At 41.7% G+C, this 19,754-nt stretch overlaps 1 non-coding gene and 1 pseudogene across 1 annotated transcript; one reads left to right on the forward strand and one right to left on the reverse strand.

The window, feature by feature from the left end:
* Positions 1 to 378: 378 nt before the first annotated feature.
* LOC125102033 (peptidyl-prolyl cis-trans isomerase A-like) lies at positions 379 to 14,893 on the forward strand (annotated as a pseudogene).
* Positions 5,693 to 5,764, reverse strand: TRNAP-CGG (transfer RNA proline (anticodon CGG)). Its single transcript has one exon. It is a non-coding gene; the product is annotated as a tRNA-Pro (tRNA).
* Positions 14,894 to 19,754: the final 4,861 nt, after the last annotated feature.

Here is a 19,754-nt window from a genome sequence, read left to right on the forward strand (position 1 = left end):
CTTGGATGAAAGGACAAGCAGGAGGTGGCTCGGGGACGTCCGGGGGACCTGGGCATGGCCTGCTCCCATACGAGCGGACCAAGGAGCGGACTGGAAAACTCGTCATAGGGGGAAAAGACGGCATTAGCACTCCCAGGAGTCAGGACAAGGATCTAAGGGCGACACCAGCAGCACCATGTCGGGGGTCAGGCTCCCCGGCGCAGGCGGCCGGGCCCCCAGGGGCGCATGCGCGCAGGCGGCGGACGTGGCCGGGCTGCGCGGGAACCTGGGGGCGGTCGGCACTTGCACTCCCAGGGCGCCTCTTGAGCCCCACGCGCGCAGACGCGCTCCCGGAGCGGGTGTACCCCGAGGCCACCTCAGGGCCTGGGGAGTCGGGACCAGGGATTCGTGGTAACTTAGTCTGGGAGGTTAGACGACGGGTCCGAGTGCGGCCGTGCTGCGTGTCTACTCCGTGTCCTCACCGCCTCGACGCTGCCGGGTGACAGTGCGCAGAGAAGACCCCTTAACTCGTGGGGCTCTTTTCCCGCTGCTCCGCCTCAGAGCAACGGTGGGTTCTGCTGTCCCCCCCGATACCTCTGTGCCTCTTGGGTGATTTTCTTGGGGCAGGTTGCCCAACTTCCATTCGATTTTCCAGGAATGCGGTGCTAAATACGTTAAAAGATTCACTGCCAGCGAGAAAATTATATGGGGGAAAGGATGGGGGTGGGGGGAAACTATTTCAACTACTTTTTAAAAGATTTTTTACTTGTTTCACGGAATGAATAAAACGCACATAAATGAACATGGGTAGGGCTGAATTCTGACTAATCAGAATGAATCATAAATGCCTGGGGAAAGAAGGTCATATTAAAGGTGGGTCTGGCAGAGGAAGTTTCTTAGAGGGGGCCGAGAGAGGGGTGTCCCACTCTGAGGAAGGGGCCTGAGCAAAGGCAGGAGGCTCGCAGGATCTAGACAAACGTGAAGAATCACTGTGTCTGGCGCTGGAGCATTTGAGTGACTGACTGAGCAGGGAGCATCCATAAATCTGAGAAGGAAGGTGGCCGTGAAGATTTTTTCCCTGAAGCCCAAGCAGATGAATCATGGATGAACAACAGGGAACATGGGCGAAATCCTGCAGGAACGGATCAAAGAACCATTCTCTCTTCTTACTTGAAAAAAATCCTTCTATTTTAGTGCTTGCCGATTGACCTGCTTAGATCTTCATGCTCAGCTTCACCCACTGCCCTCTACCTTGTTTTCCACACTCGTCCAATTACTGATTTTGTTGTTGTTGTTTAAGATTTTATCCATTTATTTGGGACAGAGAGAGCACAAGCTGGGAAGAGGGTCAGAGGGAGAGGGAGAAGCAGACTCCCCACTGAGTGGGTTCCCCCCAGGCGGACTCCATCCCAGTACTCTGAGATCACGACCAGTGCTGAAGGCAGCCGCTTAAGTGACTGAGCCACAAGGTGGCCCCAATTCCTGATTTTTGTGTCAAGAAGGCTCTATTTTCTGTCTTTCCAACAAGACCTTTTCCCTCATGGGGAGCTCTTGCCCTTCCTCATTTGAACCTGGATAGATTTTATTTTTATTATTTTATCCATACCTTGGTTCTCAGCTCAAAGCTTTTTTTTTTTTTAATTAACATTTTTTGGATCAAAGTTAACCGCACATGTTTTAAAATTTTAAGTACTTCAAAAATATGTGTACATGAGGAAGTGGTCTTCTTCCTCTTATTCCCCCTTAACAGAGGCAAAGGTTTTCAGTCATTTGGCTTTTTGTTTGTGTTGTTTTGTTTTTACCAGCATCCTATCTCCAAATCTCATGCTATGGCAGAGAGGGCTAGTTGTCCATCAGTATTTGTTCATTTCTTCCAAGAAATGGACATTTTAGGGCTCACAGCTACCCATGAGAAAAATGCAATGCACAACTTTCTTTAATAGCTAAGCGTGGCCACAGTGACCAGTTTCTACACTAGTGCATTCGAGAGTAATGGTTTGTGAAACTTGCAGGTTATGCCCAGAAGAGGAAGGAAATATGATCCACTTCTCTCTTCCTACTCTTGTTGCTTGCTGGAAAAGGCAACACCATTAAGAATGAAGGAGCCATGACATACAAAGCAACACCATAGGAAGGAGGGAGCTGTGAGGTAGAATACTGGAACCAACACCATGGGGCCAAAGCACCCCCCTGGGATTGAATATACCTTCATAAAATTGTGTGAGAGATGAGTAACATCTGATTCCTTTAAGCTACAGCATGTTGGGGTCTTTACTACAAAGTCAAAATTATATTCTAATACACATGCTTTTATTTCTACTTACTGATTTTTTTAAGTTTAGTATTTTCTATTGATTACCCATTACACAAAAAGGAGTCACCTTTCCTGAACATAAGAATTGTTTTTTCCAAGTTGCCACAAATAACCATGTAAGTTTTTCCAAAAAAAGGAGAAAGAAATTAAAGCTTTCTGGAGTTGCTATACAGTTTTCATCATGATGTCTTCACCAGATCCTGTACATTTTCTTCCCCTGCCACTGGTGGTAGATATCCCATATCTTAAGTCTTTTTCTATCTTAATTTGCCTCCTCCTTTGGTGGGACAGAAGCTACTCTGCATTGTAGAGTAGCTTCGTGGAAAAGAGTTCATTGGAGATAAGGGTTTTAAGTATTTGGGCATTGGAGAATATCTTTTATGTTTCTCTAACATTTCATTAAATGTTGTTGGGTATGGAATGCTGGGTTGGGGAGTATTTCTTAATTCATTTGAGAATTAAGAAGTCATTCTAATTACTGATACTTCATTTGTAATTAGCTTTTCTCTCTCCCAGGATAATTTCTCTGTCCCCAGTGTTCCTAAATGTCTGAAAGGTAAGCCACCATATGTTTCTACTTTTATTCATTGTTCTGAGAGCTCTATTATTTCATTAAATTTGGCAAATCATATATTTCAGTTTGGAAAATTAGCTTACTTTTTTGTTGTTGATTTTTTCATATATGCGTTCTCTATTTTCAATCCTTTTTTCCTGAAATTTCTTTTGGCTCGGATTTTAAGCCTCCAAGATGTTTCCTCTTCTTTTTTCTTTCTTTCTTCCCTGCCCCACTTTTTCCCCCTTACTATTTGCACTCTTATTTTTTTAATAGACTTATTTTTTAAAGCCAGTTCTAGATTTACAGAAAAATGTTTAGGAAAGTACAGAGTTCCCACATACCCTCTCCCTTCTCCTACAGCTTCTCCTAATATTTACATCTTACCTTATTGTGTTACATTTGTTACAACTGATGAACCAATGAAACTAAAATCCATAATTTGCATTAAGCCTCATACTTTGTGTTGCAGATTCTTTGGGTTTTGACAAAGATATAATGTCATGTGCCCATCATTACTGTATGATACAGAATAATTTCACTGGTCTGTGCTCCATCTCTTTATTCCTATATCCCTCCCTACCTTTTGAGAGTAGTTTTTTTTTTTCACTTAACATTATGCTTTTAAGGTTCTTTCTTGTCTTTTTGTGGCTTGATAGCTTATTTCTTTTTCTCACTAAATAATATTCCATTGCATGGATATACCAGTTTGCTTATCCATTCACTTATTTTTTTTTAAGATTTTATTTATTTATTTTAGAGAGATAGATTTTAGAGAAATAGAGAGATAGAGAGAGATAGAGATAGATAGACAGGGGGAGGGGTGTAGGCAGATGGAGAGAGATTCTCATCCAGACTCTACACTGTGCTCAGAGTCTGACTCAGGGCTCAATCCCAGGACTGAGATCATGCCCTGAGCCCAAACCAAGAGTTGGATGCTAAACCAGTTGAGCCACCTAGTGGTCCACCCCATCCAATCATTTATTGAAGGACATTTTGGCTGGTTCCAAGTTTTCACAATTATGAATAAAGCTGCTGTAAGCATTTGTGTGCAGGTTTTTGTGTAGTCGTAAGTTTCATCTCACTTGGGTATGTACTAGGCAGCATGACTGCTGGAGTTTCCCTTTATATTTTTACTCCATATTCTGGAAGATGTCCTTCACATTAATTCCAGTTATTCCATTAAGTTTTTCATTTCTACTCTCACAATTTTAGTGTTAAGAGGCTTTTTTGTAATTGAGTTGTTTTGTACAGCATTCTTTCTCTCTGTAATAACTTTCCTGAGAAGTTTTCTTTTCTCTGCATAATATTTTCCTCTATTATTTTCTCTTTCATATTAGACACTTAGTATGTATGTCTAGTGATCTTTGGTTGCTGCCCTAAAAATAACTGGAAACTGAGATTATGAGTCCAATTTGTTGAATGTGGACTTGCTGTGCCATTTACTATAAGACAGTATCTTTAGCTTCTCCTTCTTGGGATAATAAAATGTCTTGAAGAAGGATTATTCAGTCTCTGGCTTAGATGGCATAAAACTGACTTTCTGCCTCCTAAGAAAATTCTTGAAGGACAAAGTTTGAGGGAAGTTCCTTTTGAATTTCAAACTTAATGAGTGACACCATCTACTTTAAGTTAGAAAATTGTATTTCCAAATAAATTATAAATTCATAATTCATGTATAAAAAGAGACAATATATTATTACACCTTCTGAATAAGGACCTACATCTTCAATGCTAATTAGGTCTCCAAAATTGACCAAAACAAGGAAAGGTAGAAAAGATCACACACTTTCAGAATACTAAGAGGAGCTGGGCCAGTTGAGCTTTGAAAGAAATTGCAGTGGTGTGTGTGTGTGTGTGTCCACTCTCAGTGTTGGTCACAAAACATTAGTTATTCTAAGGAATTATCTTAATTTAGCTTGCATGAACAGAGTAACTGGATTAATACCTTCCTCTCCATCTTTTTTTTTTTTTCCTTTTAAATTTGTATTCGTGCCTTTACCTGAGCATTTTCAACAATTCCTAAGTGAGGGCTTTTTCTGGGGGAGAGGGGACAGTACTGATGAGTCTCGGGCATGGGGTAGGGAGTCCCCTCTGGTTTTAATCTCGGGTGTTCAAACCCTGGCCGGCAATACTCCCTGGTTTTCTCCCGGCTTTTATGGAAGTCTGTCCTTCCTTCCTAGGAAGCATGAAAATGGTAACTATTTAGTTACTTATGATACTAAATTCCGCAGAAACGAAAGCTTTTTTATTCCTCGCCCACCCCCACGTCCCTAGCACGGGGCACAGGCTGACACGCAGCAACCGTTGAACATTCATTCGCCGACGGAGCCAATGAACGAGCGCCCACCCGGGCGGCGCAGGTAGAGAGCGGGACAAAGGGAGGGAGAGCGAGAGAGAGGGAGGGGAAGAGGAGGAGAGAGAGAGAGAGAGGCAGAGGCGGACTCTCCCAGCCGCGGACCGCCGCGCGAGCGGGCACGATGGCCGGGACCGCAGCGCGAGTTAGACGTTGAAACACCACTTCCGGCCCGGCCCCCTGAGGGAAGATCCGGCCTGGCGCTGACCCTCGCACCTCCCCCGCGTCAGGTGTGCGCACGCGCGTGCGCCGGCCACGCCCCCAACCTTCCTCCCTGCGGCCGAGAAGGGATGCGCTAGGACGCCGGCGCGGAGGCTCTGATGCAGGTGTCTCGCAGCCCGGGAGATGCCGGCGTGCGTGCGGTGCTCTTCCGAGGGCGGTACCTTTGTGCATATGGTGAAAGCCCAGTGTTTTGGGCAAGAATATTTGGGAAAATACTTTTTTAAATTTCTTCCTTGATTCTGTAAATCCAGTTGGTTGAAAAGGAAGCGGGCTCGTCCGGGATTTGAACCCGGGACCTCTCGCACCCGAAGCGAGAATCATACCCCTAGACCAACGAGCCGCCTACGTGCAGAGTCTTTCCATATTTTGGTATAAGAAGAAATAGAATCAAATTCTCCGTTTTATTTTGCTTAAAATAATTTGTTTCCTGAGAAGTGTAATTCCCCACCAATCGCTTGCATAAATGAGACAGCTGGTACAGTTGTTTGTGTGCACGGTTTGTTAATTGCTTAAAATATCGTGATATCACTTGGTTGTAAGAAAGACCGGTCACCTGAAGGAAATTTGGACATTTTCTTTTTCCTTTGTTCTACTTTGCTAAACTACTCTACGTAACTGATCTTGTTTTCATTTAGCTTTTAATTAAATTCAGTTAGAAAAATTAATGTTTTGGAGTTTTCCTCTTCTCACTATTATCCTTTTTGAAAGCTGGCTATTACAATTACTGAGGGGATTGGGAGACCATTTGCTCTAACAAGGAGTCTTTGCAGCTACCAGAATCTCTGCAAATTTTGAGAATACTCCGAATCTCTTTAAATTCTGCTGATTCGATTACATAACATCAATTTTTTCAGGGGCACAAGAAGTTTGTATTAGGTGAGTTTATTAGCTTACCAAAACTTATGGTTAAAGTCAAAGTTTTTACCAGGGGTGATTAGCTGATATCTGTAAACCCCATTTTAAATCCATGTAAATATGTGTGCACCGAACTAATACACATTTCAGATTTGCTGTGCTAAATTCAATACCTTCAAAATTTAAGGCAGTTTGCCCCATTACATTCATTCTTTCAATTATTCTATAGTTATTTATAGAATGCCAGTTTGTTTTTTTTACCCCAAATGAAATTCTTTTACAAAGATGAATAAAAATAATGATTTTCTTGAGTATGTGAGAAGAGAAATCAGTCCTTTGTGAAAGAGAGAGTGCACTTAAACTAGCACTCACTTTACATTTTGGGTAAATGGGTTTGGGTTAAAATTTACAATTTGGGTTAAAATGATTATGAAGTTACTAGGCATTCCCCTTTCGATATCTACTCATTTAATGTTGCAATAGTGTGACTCCTGTTACAATCCAACTGCTTGCTTTGTACCTTGACAGTTTAAAACTCTTGACTGATTTCTCTAAAACATTTATCTTTGGGTAGTAATAATTCCTCACTGCCCTCAAACTCAAACCGTGATTTAGACTCAATATATCACTTTCAAGAAAACATGTTCTCCTCTTAAAGAAATAACATCTTATATTCATTTACAGCTGGGTCCCCTGATATAGGACTATAATAAGACTTTAAATCAAAGTTCACATACTTCATTGTGGAAAAGAATTGTTCAACCTGAACCCCAAAATTTCCCAAAGAATCAATTCCTTGATACTCACCAGAGTACTTCCTTTCATCCTGAAATCAACTGAATAGATTAGTTCACTAATTTTTGAACTCAGTGCAATGGTCTTGGGGTCACACCCTCCACAGAGTGACCTATATTCTAGACTTCAAACTTCTTTCTTCATTTCCATAGTGTAATATACTTTCCCCTTTCTCAATCCAATTTCCCTGAGAATAATAAATTACATCAGTGAGAACTCAGACTCCAAACAAAGGTCATTATTTAAACATTACTAAAAGTAGCATCATTTTACACAGTAGATGACCCACATGTAATTTATATTCCAGTGATTTTACTGAGACATCTACTGCCCTTGTCTAGGCCATGTAGGTCATATGTAGTAAGATGCTTAGTTATGTTGACAAACATGATTATATATTCATACTTAAACTCAAGTTCATTGGTAAAAGGAAGGCACACCATGAAGCTATAGTTATAGAAGACAAGTTAGGACCATGATACCCAAACAAATAAGAACAAGACTTATTCACCAAGTTTCTATTTAATAATTACTCAGTATCAGATTTTTTGCGTTTTTTTGTTTTTAATTTTGTTTATTTATTTGACAGACAGAGGTCACAAGTAGGCAGAGAGACAGGCAGGGAAGCAGGCTCTCGGCCAAGCAGAGAGCTCAACGCAGGACTCGATCCCAGGACCCTGGGATCATGACCCAAGCCGAAGGCAGAGGCTTTAACCCACGGAGCCACTGAGCCACCCAGGTGCCCCTATTCAGTGTACTCAGTGTCAGATTTATGTTAGGCCCTAGGTTACCAAAGGCAAATTAGAGTTTCGGTCCTTATAGAGATTCACTCTAACTGGCTCTCTGGGTAGTTACAACTGTCACTTTTCTAAATGTTCTCAGCTGAGAGTTTTTTCATATTCTCTCATACCTCTCACCAAAGAGCTTCCTTATATGGCTTTAACTCTTCCTTTCAGACTACTTATGGTGGTAAGGTTTGGATTTAGCTGCTATGGACTTTCCTCAGGGATAGCTCTCATATGTTGTAATGGTAGGCCAATACAATCTTTACACCTGTCACTTAATACCATTATCTTTGGAACTATTACTGAATCACTAGGTTTATTACCATTTCACAGGTGGGAAAAAGAAGCAATTGTGGCACCAAGTAAATAAGAGTTAAAGAGAACTTTTCTCTCTTAACACTTTCAGATCAAAAAGAGGAGCCACAATCTTCTTGCCTATTTAATCAATGTAACTATATTTAAGTGACAACTAATATACATTTGGGAGCCTTCTGATGACTTCTTAACTTAGGCTCAGGTTACTAAATTTTTCATCCTTCCCATCTGTTACGTGAGAACCACTGCTACCTGCGTTCTATCTGTAGACTAATCTGTGATTTGCTTAACACTATAAAGTTCAGAACTCTAGTTTTGATCTGTATTTTTTTTAAGATTTTATTTATTTGACAGAGAGAGATCACAAGTAGGCAGAGAGGCAGGCAGAAAGAGAGGGAGAAGCAGGCTCCCCACTGAGTGGAGAGCCCGATGCGGAGCTCGATCCCAGGACCCTGAGATCATGACCTGAGCCGAAGGCAGAGGCTTTAACCCAGTGAGCCACCCAGCCACCCCTTGATCCGTATTTTTACCTAAAGTATATATTTGGACTCTATTGCAAATTTCATAATCTACTCTGTGGTCTGACAAATGACTTGAGTGACATTCATATTAATTTCCTATAGTTGACTTTCACAGAGGTAATCGTCTGACATTTTCTTTGACAAGTCCTACAGAATTTGCTTTTTCATAAGTGAGACAGAGTGGACACTGTGCTCAGGTCCCCTGATCCCCAACCACAAACTCCAGCATTTCTTGGCTGTCTCCATCAAGAAAAAAAGCTAAGACTCTATGCCCTTGAGTAGCCTGTGTTGCAGGAATGCAGAGGGAGGATGCTGACTGAAAGAGGGTTCTTGATTGTGAAGACTGGTAAAGACGAGACCAAACCAGTCTGCCCCAAGACCGAGGACAGCAATGACTTTTCACCCAAGTTCTCCCTCATTATAATACTAAAATATCACCCCGAAAGGTGGAGATGTAACATGCTAATTAGACATGTGACACATGAAGAAGCTCAAAGACCTTTAAGCACGTGGGATCCAAGCAGTCCCCTCCTCTATATTCCCACAAGCCCTCTTTAAAGCTCTCCCTGACCCCCCAGAGCCAGCCCAGTAACTCCTCTGTGCTGCCTCCCTCCCGCTCCAATGGAAGCCCCAACAAAACCTTGTCTTCTGCCTCCTGTCAATGTCTATTGTTCAGGGAGCCCTAGAGCCCAGTTAGGCAACAGAAGTCAGCATTTTTGCCAAGGTATTTACTTCAATATTTGGATTGTACCTAATACTGGATTGTACCCCAAGTCCGGGTCATTGCTACTGTATCTGGTTTGTGACTTTGAAATCTCTGTATTCTGCTATAACTAAGCATGGAGTCCTTCAAAGATTTGACACATCAGTGCAAGCCACTGTCTCCAAATTCTTTACAGACCAGCATCCCTGCTTGCTGAGTTTCTCACAAGATTTCTCTGAAAAGGGAGCCTGCTTCCTCCTTCTCTCTCTGTCTGCCTCTCTGCCTACTGAGATCTCTCTCTCTCTGTCAAATAAATAAATAAAATCTTAAAAAAAAAAGATTTCTCTGAAAAGGGCAATGCTGGCAAGTGAATGCTTTGTGCGTCTCTCTTGTGTATGTCCTTAGCTTTAGAAGGTCTGGACTTTTCAGTAGGATTGAGAAGGAGGAATTTGAAATGGCAGCTCCTTTGAAAGATGGTTCATCAACCCAATTAATTTTCTTATAAAGCTTTTTTTTAATCAATGTTTTTCTGAAAATTTTTCTTCAGTCAAGGAGAAGACCCAGGAGACAGCTGATAATTTCTGTCAACTCTAGCTTCTTTGTCGTCATTAGTTTTCCTGTCTTCTATCTTGTGAGGATGCCATCTGCTTTGATCATCTCACACTTTATTTCTATTTGTCTGACCCAGTTCTTCCCAAAGATCACTAACAGGCCAGTTTTGGAGAGAACAGCAGGGCACCGAATCACCCCGTGGCCTGATGCGCCCATGGGACTTCTTAGAGCCAGAACAGTGTACCAACCTCATTTTCTCCTGGCAACACGAGTCACGATTGTCCTTTGGTTTGTATTTCTTTCTAGAGTGAACTGAAGTATACCTGTGACTCTCAGCCTTCTGGAATTATCAGAACCTTGGAGGGGGAGGACGTAGGTTGCGGAATTCTTGGCTCTTCTGGATAGCCCTGAGGTCAGACACTGCCCACAGCTCAGATTCCAAGATTACACCCAGGCAAGGAGGGAGGCCACCTCCAGATCCAGGGCCATCAGCGGCCAGAGGCCCAAGGACAGGAGCACTGCTTCTTTAAATGTTTTCTCTCCACTTACTTGTTTTTTCGTCTTCTAGTACTCATTTGTTGTTGGGTTTTGGAAAGTTATGTTAGTTTCTACCTTTTGATACCATTGTGATGCCTGCTAAGATCGTTCTTTGACTTAATGTTCTAGTTGACTAATTTGATCTTCAGGTATAGCACCCATGGTCTTATCTGATAGTCTGTTGAGTTTTCAAAAAATTCATTCATTGCTTATGCATATGCAGGGTCTCTATTTATTCCAGAATCACGTTTCTGTCTCCTTCCTTTATGACTTTGTAAATTTGTATTAGGTTTATTTTAAATCTGTATTCGAATCTCATCCATAAATTCTTTCACTTCTAGCATAGATTTCCTCATTAGTGTCATTTTAAGATAGAGTTTGCATCCTGCACATGTCTCCTGCCCAACCTCTGGGCCCATGCTCTCCCTTTGTTGATAACATGTGTTTCTGGTAATAGGAGAAAAACCCCTTTCCTGATTGTGCAGATCCCAGTGATACAAGGTGAGAATGGCCATGCCACATGGCAGATCCTTCTGGTTTACCAAGTTGGCCACACTACATCTCATTTGCCCCCTCTCCACAAGGAAGCCATCCACCTCTGCCAAGAAATTTTCCTGTACTGTCTGCTACAGTGCTGTAGTTTTTCTGCAGTATGTCCCTATTTTTCCTGGGATGTACGTGAGGAGAAGTTGGCTGGATTGAGAGCAGGGAGACACTCTCCTCAGAAATTACTTTGTCTGCCTTTTAAACACAGGGTTTGAGTCCTAGCCTGAGTGATAGCAGGTACCTAAATTACAACTCTGAAATTGTTTCCACCACTGGACATTCTATGAATTCTTTGGGACAGGTAGTGAATACAGCAGCATAAAGCTCCAAGGAAGTGGTTTTCTTTCTACCCCTCTTCTCACTCTGTATTTTTTGATTTTTATTTTGGTTATTCTTCAAGAAATACACCCACTCTCCTCTTGTCTCCATCCTGGCTGTGTTACCACATAGCTTCCAAAAGTGACTGATAAAGGTGAGAGGTAACAAGGGAAAAATCCAAACCTCCCAAATGCATATTTTAAAGAATATCTTTAGGATTTAAATACTTTGCAATAATGAACTGAATCTTCTCATTAATGAACCTGGTATCACAAAACTGTGTCCTTTCTCTCAATTACAAGTCCCAGCCTCTTTATTCGCACTGATTTCAGCTGTTCAAAGTTTCATATACACTTTGCTCTCTGGCACACAGTTTTACCTTAATTGTCCCTGGGATGGGAGGGAATCAAGGGGCAGGACTAGTCACAGCTATTACTGCTCTCAGTTCAATGGTGTGGTCAGGTGTGCAGAACTCACACGTGTTTCGGGGAAACCACAGTGTGTCTGGAAACAAACAAGAGTTTGGTGTTAGTTTGAGACTTCCAGAACTTCCTGAGTGTAATCTGAAACTGGCCCTTCTGAGGAGAGCAGGGAGAGACTGAAGAAAGAGGCAGAGGCAGCCATCTCTAGATTGGTAGGTGGCATTTTTAATTAGCAAAAGAATTTACATACTAGGCTTGTCTTTGGTGGCCGAAGACAAGTCGACCCCTGCACCTGCCTGCCAAATCTTAGAAGTTCATACAGAGGAGGTCCTAACTGGGTTCACTCGCATACAATGTCTAGAGGGTGTCGAAACACTATCTCACTATCTCAAAGCTGTGTCCTTGGGGTGGCTTCTAGAAGCAGGGAATGCTTACAGAACCCATTTCCAAAGACAGGGGAGGGGGTGAAGAGCTCCTGTTGCCAGGGTCCAGCTCACGAGTCAGCCAGTGACCACATCCTCTCAATGACCTGCCCAACATTTGGGAAGAATCCATTTAATTGGATTTATAACGTTTCAACCTTTATCTCATTGTCAGAATCAGGGTCCAGAGTTCTAATTTGTACATCATGGAATGGTCTTTATTCATTTCTGTAAAATTAATAAGTGATTACAGGTACTGGGCAGTGATCCATGTGTTCTGGCACATTTCTCCCGTTATCCTTTGTAAAGGTCATGATGTCACTATTCTCAGCCCCAGTTTTCAGGTGAGGAATTTCTGAGACCTAGTGTATTTTACTGACCACTCGGTTGTATTTTACCACTCAGGGTTTTATAATAGCCTGTTATAAGTTATAGGAGCCTGAAGAAAAAGTAACATTAAAGAGCCAGAATTTGTTATTTTGATGAAAACTCATTTATATGACACATAGCATCTTCCATCAGCAGCAATCGTCTTTAGGCATATGAATGCTCAGAAAGAATTTCCATAGTCCAGGTGATTCACGTTTTATTTTCATTGAGGTAAAACATACATAAGGAGAACCATATATAGCTTACACACACATTCTCTGCAAACTGTATGTATCTATAATACCACCCACCTGAGGAAAGACAAAAACCTTAGCAGCAGTAAGCCAGGAGTATCTCCCATTGCTCCATTCCCCTCACCATCCCAGAGTCTTGACTGTTCTGACTGAACAGATTCATTTTTCTGTCTGAGGCTGGCTTCTTTCAGGGGGAAAATAGACAACCAACCCTACTTCCTATCTCTTATGCTTCCAACACTGCCACCAAAATATATTTTGAGATTTAGATTACTTGATTTGAAAACAATTAACTAGAGAAAGAGGAACTATAATAAGGGATACAGCCAGAATTCTGTGATGACCCCTGTGGTTCCTTTTTCTCTGGTGTGCAGACCTCATATAATCTTCTCTCCTTGAGGGGAAGGAAAAATTCTTCCTCTACTTTTCAAGGTCTTCCAGCTGCTTTAAGAGTTAAATTGATGTGAGACAGATTAACAGGAGAAAAAAGCCCCACAAAGTTCTATTACATATGCCTGGAGGAACAATAATGAAATGGAGAACTTAAGAAATGACCAAGACAGGTGGTTTTTATACTTTTTAGACAAAGAAACAATACATTTTTGGGGAATTGACAGGAGAAAGAAAACAAATGTTTGGGAACTTTACTGAGTAAGGAATTCTAAGTGGAATTTGGACTGAGATAGCGGATTAGTAAAAAACATAACCGGGTTGTAAATACAACCTTATCCGCTCTTAAATTTTCCATCTCTGGTATAAAAATGTCTTTTTACTTCTTAGTACAGAGTGAGTATTTTTCATATGAAAGATGTATTTCCTGCTTTCAGGGAGACTGCAGAGAGTCTGTTTCCCTAATAGCTTCAATTCAATATATCAGTATGTGCCTGTGGTACATTTTGGGACAACCTGCCTATGACCCCTACACTGCCCTGATTGGATTACATTACATGACAAAGTGGAAGGGATTTTTCAGATGTAATTAAAGTTCCTAAGTTAAAAATAATTAAAAAAAAGAGAGATTAGGCCTTGCAGTTGCTGCCTCCTTGAACCACCTGTGGGGCCCAGCCATGGTCAACTCCACTGTGTTCTTCAGTGTCACCCTGGACAGCAAGCCCTTGGACCAACTCTCCTTCAAGCTGTTTGCAGACGAAATTCCAAAGACAGCAGAAAACTTTCGTGCTCTGAGCCATGGAGAGAAAGGGTTTGGTTATAAAGTTTCCTGCTTTCACAGGATTATTTTGGGATATAAGTGCCTGGGTGGTGACTTAACCTGCCACAGTAGCACTGGCAGTATAACTCCATCTGTGGGGAGAAGTTTAATGATGAGAATCTCATCCTGAAGCTTATGGGTCCTAACGTCTCATCCATGACAGACTTGGACCCAACATGAATGGTTCCCAGGTTTCCATCTGCATGGCCAAGACTGAGTGCGATGGCAAGCATGTGGTCTTGGGCAAGATGGAAGGGGGCAGGAGTATTGTGGATGCCATGGAGTGCTTTGGGTCCCGGAAAGGCACAACCAGCAAGAAGACTGTGACTTCTCACTGTGGACAAACCTAATAAATTTGACTTGTGTTTTATCTTAACCACCAGACTATTCCTTCTATAGCTCAGGAGAGCAACCCTTCACCCATCTGCTCAAAACATCTTACAATCTTTGTGCTCTCGCTGCAGTTCTATGGGTTCCATATTTTCCTTACTCCCCTGTAAGTCTAGCTGGATTCCAGAGTTACGTTTATGATTGTGAAATAAAACCTAAACAAAACAGTGACAAAGAGGGTGACTGGTGATCCTGGATGGGTCTGACCTAATCAGGTGAGCACTCTGAACGAGGGTCCAAAAGAGACATATTTAGAGGGAGAGGGGCTCTCCTGCTGGCTTTGAAGAAAATAAACAGCTATAATATGAACTGCTTCTGAAGAGGGTCATGTAGCAAGAATGGTGCCTTTAGCAACCAAGAGTCTGAGTTCTAAAACAACAAGGAACAGAAGTTTGCCAACAGTTGAGTGTGCCTAGAAGAGCCTCAGATGAAATTGCAGCCTTAATGACACTGAATTTAGTCTGCTGAGACACTAAGTAGAAGATACACCTAAGCCATATTCCTAGTCTGCTGAAACTATGAGATAATAAATTTGTGTTATTAGTCATTAAATGTGTAGTAGTTTGTTACGTCTCCATAGAACACTAATCTACGAAACTATGTGAACATGGGGATTTCTTAACTGAAAGTCATTCAAGTAGGCTGTCCCTTTTAGAGAAAGAATCATCACCATGAACTGTGACATTCTTAGTATTTCTAGTATCAACAAGAAGTGGGGAAATGAACAGATTTCTTACGGTGGTTTGATCAATTTAGCCAGTTGTCAAATATTAGTTTTTAAGGTATCATGGACACTTAAATATTTGTTCTTGGCAATTGGCCAAAGCAGCCCGTAGGTCTCATTTAAAATTTTCTCTCACTTGGTTAATCATCCAACTTTTGATCTCACCTCACGTCTTGATCTTAGGGTTGTGAGTTCAAGCCCTAGGTTGGGCTCCGTGCTCGGTGTGGCACATACAAGAGAAGAGAAAATTTCTCTCGTTTTCCAAAATCCTTCTTGCCATTTCACCTCCTGTGCTATTTTCCTTTCTTCTGTTCATGCATGTGTTTTACTTGCATTTCCTTATGGTTGATACAATAAGCATTGTGGACAAGAATCAGCTTCCCCACTTACTTGGTACAGCTTGTTTGGTAATTGGACATTAATTCATTTACATGTTTATTCAATAATTATGAACTTTATTTGTGCAAAGAAATAAGATGGGATAAAAATAAGTAAACAAGGAATAATTAGATCCTACCCCGTCCTTTTCAAATATCTGAGTCTCTCATTAGCTATCTAGTTTTCACTGGAAAACAAGGTTTTGTTTTGTTTTGTTTCCATTTGTTGTCTCAAGAAAGCAGAACATTTGTGTACTAGAAGTTTTCACAACTGAAGTTTACCCATCATTATGCTGTCATTAACCATGCTTGTATCCCCCTTAATTCTTGTCATTTCATAACTACATTTATAGCCTTCATTAAATTTAGTATGACACGTTACGATTAGACAGGTGCAAACTTGAAGGGGCAGATTTTCCATTAGGGACTGATGCTATAGATGATCCAAGTATGGTAAGCATAACTATGATAGTTCAAAATCCTGTATGGAGAGATGAAAATCCTGGAATAGATTTTAGAGCAAGAGAGGTTTTAGAGCAAAGCCGTGTGTATTTCAGAGCCTTATGTCACTTAGTCACCAAAAATAAGGATTCCCCTAATGGACATTAATCAAACAGTCTGACCACAGAGATCTTTGCATTGACTCATTTCAGAAAATATTCCATCTGTATTTCAGAAACAGTTAAGAGATAGTTTGTGTTTTAAGCTAGCGATGTGTGTATGGAAATGGACATGAAGGCTGTAGGACCAAGTTTAAAAGAGTATTGAGTTAGCGGCACCTGGGTGGCTCAGTGGGTTAAGACTCTGCCTACAGCTCAGGTCATACTCAGGGTCCTGGGATCAAGTCCCGCATTGGGCTCTCTGCTTGGTGGGGAGCCTGCTTCTTCCTTTCTTTCTGCCTGCCTCTCTGCCTACTTGTGATCTCTCTCTGTCAAATAAATAAATAAAATCTTAAAAATATAGAATATTGAGTTAAAAATGTGTTGAGACGGATCCACTCAGCAGAGATTCTGAATTCAGGATTTACATTTAAGTGGCTGGGAATGGCTCAAATATTTTGAGAGGTAGGATGACAGATGAACCCAAATGTGGCCTACACTAAATGAAGTGGAAATATTAAGAAATCCTTAGTATATGTAGAGGAAGTTATGAAAGCTTTGAGATTATTGGAATTCTAAAGTATTTATTATGTAGGATCCGTTCATCCAAACCGAAGGGTTCCACAACACATGCCTCTCACCATAGCTGTGACAAATAAACTCATGAGTGTAGCCCAGCATCCTAGAAGAGCTTTGTGGGGGTTCTTCCTACACATACAAAATTACATCAGGAGTTACTACCGCTGAACTAGATGCCTAAATACGGTCAGAATAACTTGAACCCAGAAAGACAGGTGCCAAGTGATGTCACTTAATCACCAAAAATAAGCACAGCATGATTCCCCTAATGGACATTAATGAAACATTCTGACTCACAGAGATCTTTGCATTGACTAATTGGTTATGGTTCGTAGAACCGATGTATATAAGAGGCCTACTAAAGTCTTACTTGATCTGGAAAAGGAGAAAATTCCAGGCCTTGTGAATATAAACCCGATTTACATAATATAAATCACTCAGACATCAAGGATAATCACGGATCCTTAATCATTCCCAGACTTGAGCCAGTTCCGTGACCCAGAGCCCCTTGAATGACCAGAGAGATAGATTCTCACGAAGAAACCCTAGCACACTGCCAAGAACATACACTGAGACCTTCCCCCCGACCCCAGGCACCCCCAGAGGGACCTGCACTCATTCACTATGGTGGCTGAGGAGTGGATAAAGGGATAGAATAAATCTTTGCAGAGATTTATGGTTATTGGCTGAAGTGACAATACTTCCTGGAGACCCAAAGTCTCCCTGGATCACCAGCAGAGGAGGAACTTAATAGGGTCGGATGGTCAATAAAATCTCGTCTCAGGTCCATGGTTTCCTCTGAGAAATCCACTGTCATTTAAGAATTGTGGGAATATATTGTTTAACTCTGCCTGTTTTCAAGATATTTCATTTTCATTTTTACAAATTGGATTATAACTGATCTGAATATAAACATTCTTGAGTCCATACTGCTTAGAACTCTCTTAGCTTTTTGAATCTAGAAGTTTGTATTTCACCAAATCTGAGACATTTTCAGTTATCATTACTTCAAAACTTACATAAGATTTCACAGGCCAAATCGATGCTGACTTCCCCTTCCTGCTCTGTTTTCCTGGTAACAAAACTATGAATGAGAGGCGAGCCATAGCTGATGGGGCTCCCAGCCATGTCAGGGAGCGCTACTCATCCGTATTCCCAGCCTCTGCTTCCTACCTCCCACTCCTGTCCGTGGGGGACAATTTCACCATGTGTTTCTCAACTTGAAATTACTTTCTGCAGAAGAAATTACTTTCTGCAGAATTAACTTTCAATTTCAATTCCTCAACTCATCTAACTTTTCTGAGGGAAGCACAAAATAGCACTTGTTCGAGAACCCAAATGCCAGGCTCTCTGTGATGGCAATGTTGTGTGTCAACTTGACGGCTGGACGGATGACCAGATAGCTGGTAAAACTGCAATTTGTCCATGAGGGTATTTCTTCAAGAGATTAGCATGTGCTCAGTAGACGGAGTAGGGATGCGCTCTCGCCCATCCACCAGGGGCCCTAATGGAACAAAAAGGCAAAGGAAGGGTGCCTTCTTTCTCTCTTCATGAGCTAGCAAGTCCATCTTCTCTGGCCCTCTGACCTGGGAGCTCCTGCTTCTCGGGCCCTCAGACTTGGCTATTTAAATAAGGAGCCCTTGGTTCTCAGGCCTTGGGACTCACAGTGAGCTATCCCACCGGCTTCCTGGTGTCCAGCTGCGCGCAGCAGAATGTGGGACGTCCCTGCCACCATAACGGAGGGAGCCAACTCCTATCGCTTCAGAGAGACACAGATGTGTAGATACAGATGCTTCCTATGGATCCTGTTTCTCTGGAGGACCCCGACTAACCCACGATCCGAACCAAGTTTTGTCGCCAATCACACGTCTCCGTGTTCATCTGGATACTTGCTATTTTTACTGCTCAATAATCTCTTCTTCATAATTAACTTTAAAATGCTATTCTCATTTTCATTTCCGAGCTCTCCCATCCCTTCCTTTTGGGTCAATTACCACTGACCAGTTCAGGGAGTGTTTTTTTTGTCCTGTTCTCTATGACAGAAAAAGATGTCATCGGCAAGTTATGGGACTAAGATAAATAGCGTAGTCTGGCTTTAAGCACGCACAGTTAGATCAGGAAGTTAAGCTCCTATACATATTACAATATGATATAATAACCTAAATAAGTTATTTAAAACCATGTTGACACAAAACCAAAGGGAAGTTTAGTAGAGAAGTAAAAAACTCAAATGCCTACACGGACAATCAGATATGGCACAGGCATTCTTTTTTTTTTTTTTTTAAAGATTTTATTTATTTATTTGACAGAGAGAGAGATCACAAGTAAGCAGAGCAGCAGGCAGAGAGAGAGGGGGAAGCAGGCTCCCCGCTGAGAAGAGAGCCCGATGCTCCATGCTCGATCCCAGGACCCTGAGATCATGACCCGAGCCGAAGGCAGAGGCTCAACAAACTTAGCCACCCAGGCGCCCCTGGTACAGGCATTCTTAAAAATGAGATGGAAAATGTGTATATCAATTCAAAGACTTTGCATTATAAAAGATGTGAAATCAGTAAAAGAGCATCCAGTGTTTTTCCAAAACAGTTTGAGGACATATCTTATGGCCGGAATGATGAATTCTACCCAAATACATATTTGGGTTCCAATTTAAGAAAAATATAGGCCAAATTTCCTATTCAAATTACTGTAGAAACTGAATTACTGTGTAGCTCTCTGACAGGACACCAGTATGAGGCTGGGATACTGGCAATGTCAGGGCACTAACAAATGTGTCTCGAAACAGGCCGCACGTTATTTTCAAAATTAATTTTTATTCATTTTTTAAAAGCCATATTCAAAGATTTTAATGACTCCGAAAATACAGAAAGATGCACAAGGAACAGTGTTGTGGGGGAGGGATGGCATTCTCTCAGATTACTTTTTGCAAATGGTCAAGTAAACTATTTAAAAGACACGCTTTACACTCCTACCATACTTAATGCCCATTCCGGATAGAACCCCTACCAGCTGGGCCAAGTCTGTGCGTCCCTCTCAGCCTGTTTTCTCCACAAAGAAATG

This window comes from Lutra lutra, chromosome 6 (genome assembly GCF_902655055.1).
Source record: "Lutra lutra chromosome 6, mLutLut1.2, whole genome shotgun sequence".
Taxonomy (NCBI): domain Eukaryota; kingdom Metazoa; phylum Chordata; class Mammalia; order Carnivora; family Mustelidae; genus Lutra; species Lutra lutra.